Source organism: Primulina tabacum, chromosome 14 (assembly GCF_025594145.1).
Source record: "Primulina tabacum isolate GXHZ01 chromosome 14, ASM2559414v2, whole genome shotgun sequence".
Lineage (NCBI taxonomy): Eukaryota > Viridiplantae > Streptophyta > Magnoliopsida > Lamiales > Gesneriaceae > Primulina > Primulina tabacum.
The window spans coordinates 25,958,125-25,964,522 of NC_134563.1; positions in this window are offsets into that span (position 1 = coordinate 25,958,125).

The window sequence follows — 6,398 nt, forward strand, 5'->3', positions numbered from 1 at the left end:
GTGTTTTAGTTATTTGCTACACCACTCTTGAGGTGCTCGGTTTTTTATATGAAAACATTATTTTAAAACTTCCGTTGCGCTTCTGGGCACTGTAACCAATCCCATTTCAAGTGGTATCAGAGCTATGGTTACTTTTATGTGTAGCAAATACATGATATTATATTGAGTACAATTTCTAACCGCATGAGATAATCGTTACAACAAATCGAGGCCATTTTAGGGGAGTTTTTCGGGCATCATGTTGATGCCCATTTTGGGCAGTAAGGGCAGGCCATGGGGCTGCCCGAACCCCCCCTCCCCCTCAATTTTATAATAAAAAAAATTGATTGTTGGCCGGAATCCCATGACAGAGCTTCGGCAACGGCGATGACGACTAGGATTTTCAAAAGTGTTTTGAAATATCAAAATGTCATGAGCCTTGAGTTTTTGGGTCATTAAATGGTTAACATAATTTGTGAAATTTAAATGAACCAAAATATTTTTAGTGAAAAATTTCTTATAGGGTCTTTAGGTTTAAATCTACAAATTTTTTATATATTTTCTCATAAAATAAATAATTGAAGTTGGAATTTAATTATTTATAATAAATTTTGATTTACAAGAAATTTGGTTATAAGTAAATTAATTAGAAAGAGTTTGTTTACTTTTTGATTTAATTTATAATCGTGGCGATTAGTGATTGGATCAAGATATATAATATTGGATCAATTGATTATTGACATAATTAATTGATGGTGTATGATATGTGATATTATGCATGAAGGATGATCAAAAGCCCAAGCCCAATTTTCTAGGTGTATGTTAGGTTATTTTGTATTGAATGATTGTAATAATTATCAATTTATAAGTGGACTTTGTTTATAGCTCATTCCCACCCCATTAGATGTATCTCTATTTGCCATGGATATTTATTTGTAAATATTAATATAGTGGAATATCAATATTGGAAGATGGTGGGCCTTGATGATTATGAAGATCAAAGACATGTAAATATTGGAAGCTTAAGTAATTATGTATTTGCATCCCATGCATTCCCTAGGAAAGGACCTAGGCCCGTGTTTGGCTCTCATGGGCCATTAGATTTGGGGCGATTAATCATCCTTGTTAAGTTTACTCTTTATAATATATATGCATGATATATCATAAATAATGAGTATGTGCGTTATTATTATGATAATAACAAAGTTGCATGAATCTGGCAAATATGGCGAGCTTTTAAACAAAATTAATGATGAGACCTTTCAAAATTAAAAAACCTCACTTTAAATAAGATTCAAAAATAATATCAAGCCCGAAAATGGAATTATAAAGGTGTTTATAATTTTCATGTCTTCCTATCGACAATGGATGCATGATGAACGCTACCCGTGTTCAGTGCTTGGCTCATACTATTGAGGGAGCTCTGGACACCGGAAAGTTGTGACATCCATTGACATGGTGATGTGAACAACGTGGAACTCCCATGATTTCAACTCATATTATTGAGGGAACTCATGGCGACCGTCCATTAATGTTCAATATCGATGGGTAAGGCTTGACAGCGTAAAGATGAACGACGTCATATTATTGGGTCCTAATCAAAGGTAAGACAAAATTTTACGTAAATGGTTGCATGGAGATGCAATTGGAAACTACCTTTTAGAAATTATGATTGGCTGATATTATTCGGGATCATAATTTGTTAATTGACCTTACATACCTACTGAGGAAAGGAGTTTCCCGTTTTCACTAGAGGGTAGTGAAAAATTTCAAAAAAGTGGAAGTTAAAATTTTTGAAGTAAAAATTCATACTTTATATCTTAATAAATATTTTAAAATAGTCATTAACATTTATCTGTTTTTACTTTTCAGTATAAATTTGACAATGTCTTCAATACGCAATCCGTTATCTGCAATACTCGACAAACACATTTTAGCCGGACCTAATTACCTCAATTGGCTAAGAAATCTGAAAATCATCTTGAATTCAGAAAGGATATCATATGTAACGTCCCGAAAATATGAAGGTTTACGTGAACTACATGCATGCAAGTTATTAAATTTCTTTGGTATTTTATTAAATTGTTTTAATGCATTAAATGCATGTTTATTTTATTAATTTGTGTTTAATTATATTTGTGCATTTTATGCATAATTCATCCATGATATGATTTAATTCATGAAAATTTAGAAGTCCATTCATTGAAGTTTTTTTAGTTGCATTTCGCGTTCGAACGAGGAACGGAGACAGGAAATTATCAGGAAAAATTATTTTATTACATGATTAAATTTTATTAATTTATTTAAGGTGTTTTTAAGTGTGTTTTGCTAAAATGGGCTTTGTTGAATATTTCTACCCGCAAGATTTTATTTTTATCCGATATACAAATTTTATCTTATCGAGGATTTTTTGAGGGTTCGGCTATTATTTTCAAAAACATTCCAACACAAAATATTTTTTGGGAGTGTGTTTGGATTCAATGGGCCTACTTTTAAGCTTGTTGGGTTTAAAATCATTTTTAACTTTTAATTAAACAATATAGAGCTCATTATCTATTATTTAACTATTTAAATAATACTTAATCATCCCCTAAATCTATTATTTCTTTAAATCAGCCAACACCTCCCCACCTCCACTCATTTTTCTCAGATTTCAGCAGTACAACACCAAACTTCCATCGGCCAAGGTGTTTTCTTTCAAGAAAGATTCTCTGGCGCTTCTTCCGATACCCGTTCTTCGACGTTCTTGCGTGGAATTCATCTAAGGCACGCCTCGTATCATCTTTTAGGCATCAATGATACATGAAAAATATTTCGATCTATGCATGTGTGTGTCTCGGTGTTAGTTTGGAGTATTTTTATCGCACGTTTCTTGCGGTGCTCACGTTCTATTTCTCTTTTGATGTATAGGGAACTGCCGAGGGGTTGATGAGTGCTGTTAAGGCTGTGGTTATGATGTCTAAGGACTGAGGTTGAGGTGTGTTAGATTTTAGTCGAAGAACGATCATGAGTAGGCGGGATCGGAAGTTTGAGGAGTAGATCGGTTGTTGGGGTAGTCACGGCTGTGCAAGAGCATCTCGAGACCTGAAACAGATCATGAGGGGTCTGAACCACGGTCAAGTGGAGGGGGGGGGTTCGAACACAGCTGGGACAAGACGGGATGCCGCTCGAGCGTTGGACGTGGGGTTGTTCGAGTATGCTTCGCGAGGTGACAATTCGGCTGGTTTCTGCACGTGCTGGTGCAGCAGCTTTTAGTGTTGGTTTGGCTTAGTTTAGAAGGGTCATTAAGGTCCTAATGGTGAGCTTTAAAGGCTGGACATGTGGTGGTATAAGTGGGGACCGAAAGGTTTAAGATATGGAGGCCATGTGTTGGAGTATGATCATGGGGGCCGAGAGTTTTGTTCTCTTCTTGGTATATCAGCCAATGGTTTTTGGGTCTGATGTTATAATATTAGGAGCACTACAATGTTTTTAAGGTATGGTAAAAAGTTGGGAAATTTTTGGTTAAGTTTCGGTTCGATTCGGGTTAAAAAAGGGACCCCGGTCCAAGTTTTAAAACAATTCGGTTAAGTTATGAAATGGGCTCGAGTTTACGTCTATGATGCTTTTAAATATGTTTTGGGACTTTTTAAGAGTTTGGTAAGCTTCCGATCAAAATAATGAGTTTTGGATTTATCTGGGATTTAATCGCCGCACGAAACGTTAATTAAAGAATTAATTGAAACGCCTAGATTTAAGCTTAAAAAAATTATGGAAAATTATATTTAAGCTCAAATAATTATTAGAAGTCTAAGTTTTGAATTTGGGAATTTTATGTTAAGATTTGGTTTAATTCGAGATTAAAACGCATTAATATTTTATATTTAAAGATTAATTTGAAAGTCATCGATTTAAGCCAAATAAAAATATGAGAAAATTCGTGTAGTTTTAAACAATTATTTGGGACATGTTAGAGTCAATGAAATTAAGAAAATATCAAAAACGTGAAATTTTACGTCTAGGGACAAAGTGGTAATTTTTGGGTTTCAGGGGCAAAATGATCATTTTGCATCCGGGGTGAGATTTTGGTCCTGCCAGCTCCCTGAGCACAAATTTATGATATTTTAAATGTTTATGCATCATGATTCACGATTTTTAAGATTTTATTACAAAATACGTTGCATGCTTGAATTTAAAGAAAATGGCATTTGTGTATGATTTTTATAAGTGATGAAAATTAAAATATTTCGAATGATAGGAAATTAGTTATGACTATCGAAGTATATGTAAATGTTTAAGATGTATATGTAAATGCTGATGATAAGGCCTATGCACAGTGGATGTGTAATCCTATCACTGATCTCCGACAGCCGTAGGGTACCACGGTTCTATGTACTGATGGATACATAGTAAATGATGAATGATGTACGATAGTCACCTCTAATTAACTGAATTCATCAATGATAAATAATAAATGATGAATGATGAACGATGATAAATGATGAACTTTTTTGACACGTCACGATTGCATATGACATGTTTACATTAAGCTTTTAAATTTTATGAAAGATATGTTGAATATGATATTTTTCACTGCTGTGTGTTATGTATAGTTATTTGTTATTTATGGTACAGGTGTATTGAGTCTTTAGACTCACTAGGCGTGTGTGATGCAGGTGAGCTTAATGATGAGAAGATTGGAGGTGCTGAACTCTGAGTAGGCAGACCTGGTGCAGTGATACGACCCGAGGACCGCATATTTTCCGCATTATAATTTATGAAATTGAGTGGAGATGAATATTTTCATACATTGATGCTTTTTAAGATTTTGATTGGTTCATGTTTACGTATGATTTTGGGATTAGTTTGATTATTTTAAACTGCAATATTTTTACCGTAAAATATTTAAGATCATTTTTAAATGTTATATTTTTCTGTACAACTCATGCATGCGAAACGTTTCAATGTTATTTCGAAAATGTGAGCTTTAAAAAAAATTATTTCGGCACTTTTAAAAAAAATGGTAGACGTTATAGTTGGTATTAGAGCAAGGGTCCTGTATAGGGTTGTGCCACCGCCAGCTTCTGCAGCTCAGTCTTCAAGCCTCAAGTTCGTAAGCTTTTATGATTTAAATGTTTTTAATGCTATCACCTGCATGTTTACATGATATATGCTTTGCAGTACATGTTTATCTGTCGTTATGTTTTGAGATTAGATGCTTTAAAAAAACTTTATGCATGTTAGGTCATGAAATGAGAAATTATATGATTTTCATGAATGTTGGCTTTGTGGTGGAATTGGATGTGAATAAAAATTTTGCTATTGGGCATTAGGAAAGATTGAAAATAATATGTCTATATTGATTTTTGGTTAGTAGTACTGATGTTCTACTTTTTGGATCATAAGTTAATCTTGAAGATTATGAATGCTTTTGGGACTTATAGAATTTCTAATAAATTATTGATGGTTCGTGGTTGCTAGTTGAATTAATTTTTGAGGATTCCATGTAAGGATTAATAGTTCAAAGACTACGACGATCTTTGGGAGTATAAAAACAGTAGAATTTATTTAGGATGCATGCTCTACCTAGTAGGACCTAAGAATTAAATAGCATGGATTGAGAATTTTAAGGACCTAATTGTAATAACCAATAATTGAGGACTTAAGTGCAAAAAATAAAATTCTAAGGGACTATTTTCGAATTTACCAAATTTTTGGATTAAATTCTTAATTTCGAGAATTTTAAGGTTAAATGAGGCTAAGTCGAATATTCTACGGGGACAATAATGCAAATTTCGAAGAGTTGTAGGGCCAAAAATGTAATTTTCGATAACTTTAAGGGCCAAATTGCAAATTCCAAAATTTTTTGGACTAAATTCGAACTTTTGAAGAACATTTGGGTTAAATCAGTAATTTTCGAGGTTATGTGAATTGATTTTGGGTCTGATAAGCTTAAAATTATTGAATTTTATGTTATGAGGAACGTATAAAATGGAATTAGAAACGCCAAGAACTTATGGGTAATTGTGAAATTTTCGCAATATAGGACAAATTGGATAATTTTGAGAAAATTAAGGATTAAAGTTGCGATTTTAAGAAATTTAGGGGACTAGTTTAGCAGTAAGTGAGAATTGATAGTTTAAATGATAGGAATTTTCGGTGATTTAGGCTAGAAGGAATTTTCGGTGATTTAGATAGGAGATCCATATTGTATACTTTGGGTTTTATGGATTAACACTAATCAAATTTAAGATTAGCAACACAGTTATATTTGGCATGAACTTGTGAGTAGTTAAAGTTACGAGAGATTGATGCCGTAAGATAAGGATTCGATTCAAGGATCTAGGTTAATATTATTATGTGATTGAGATAAGGTGTAACTATCAAGTGTATTACTCATGATAGAAGTCTATTATTAAATTTTGGTGTTAAGATTTTTT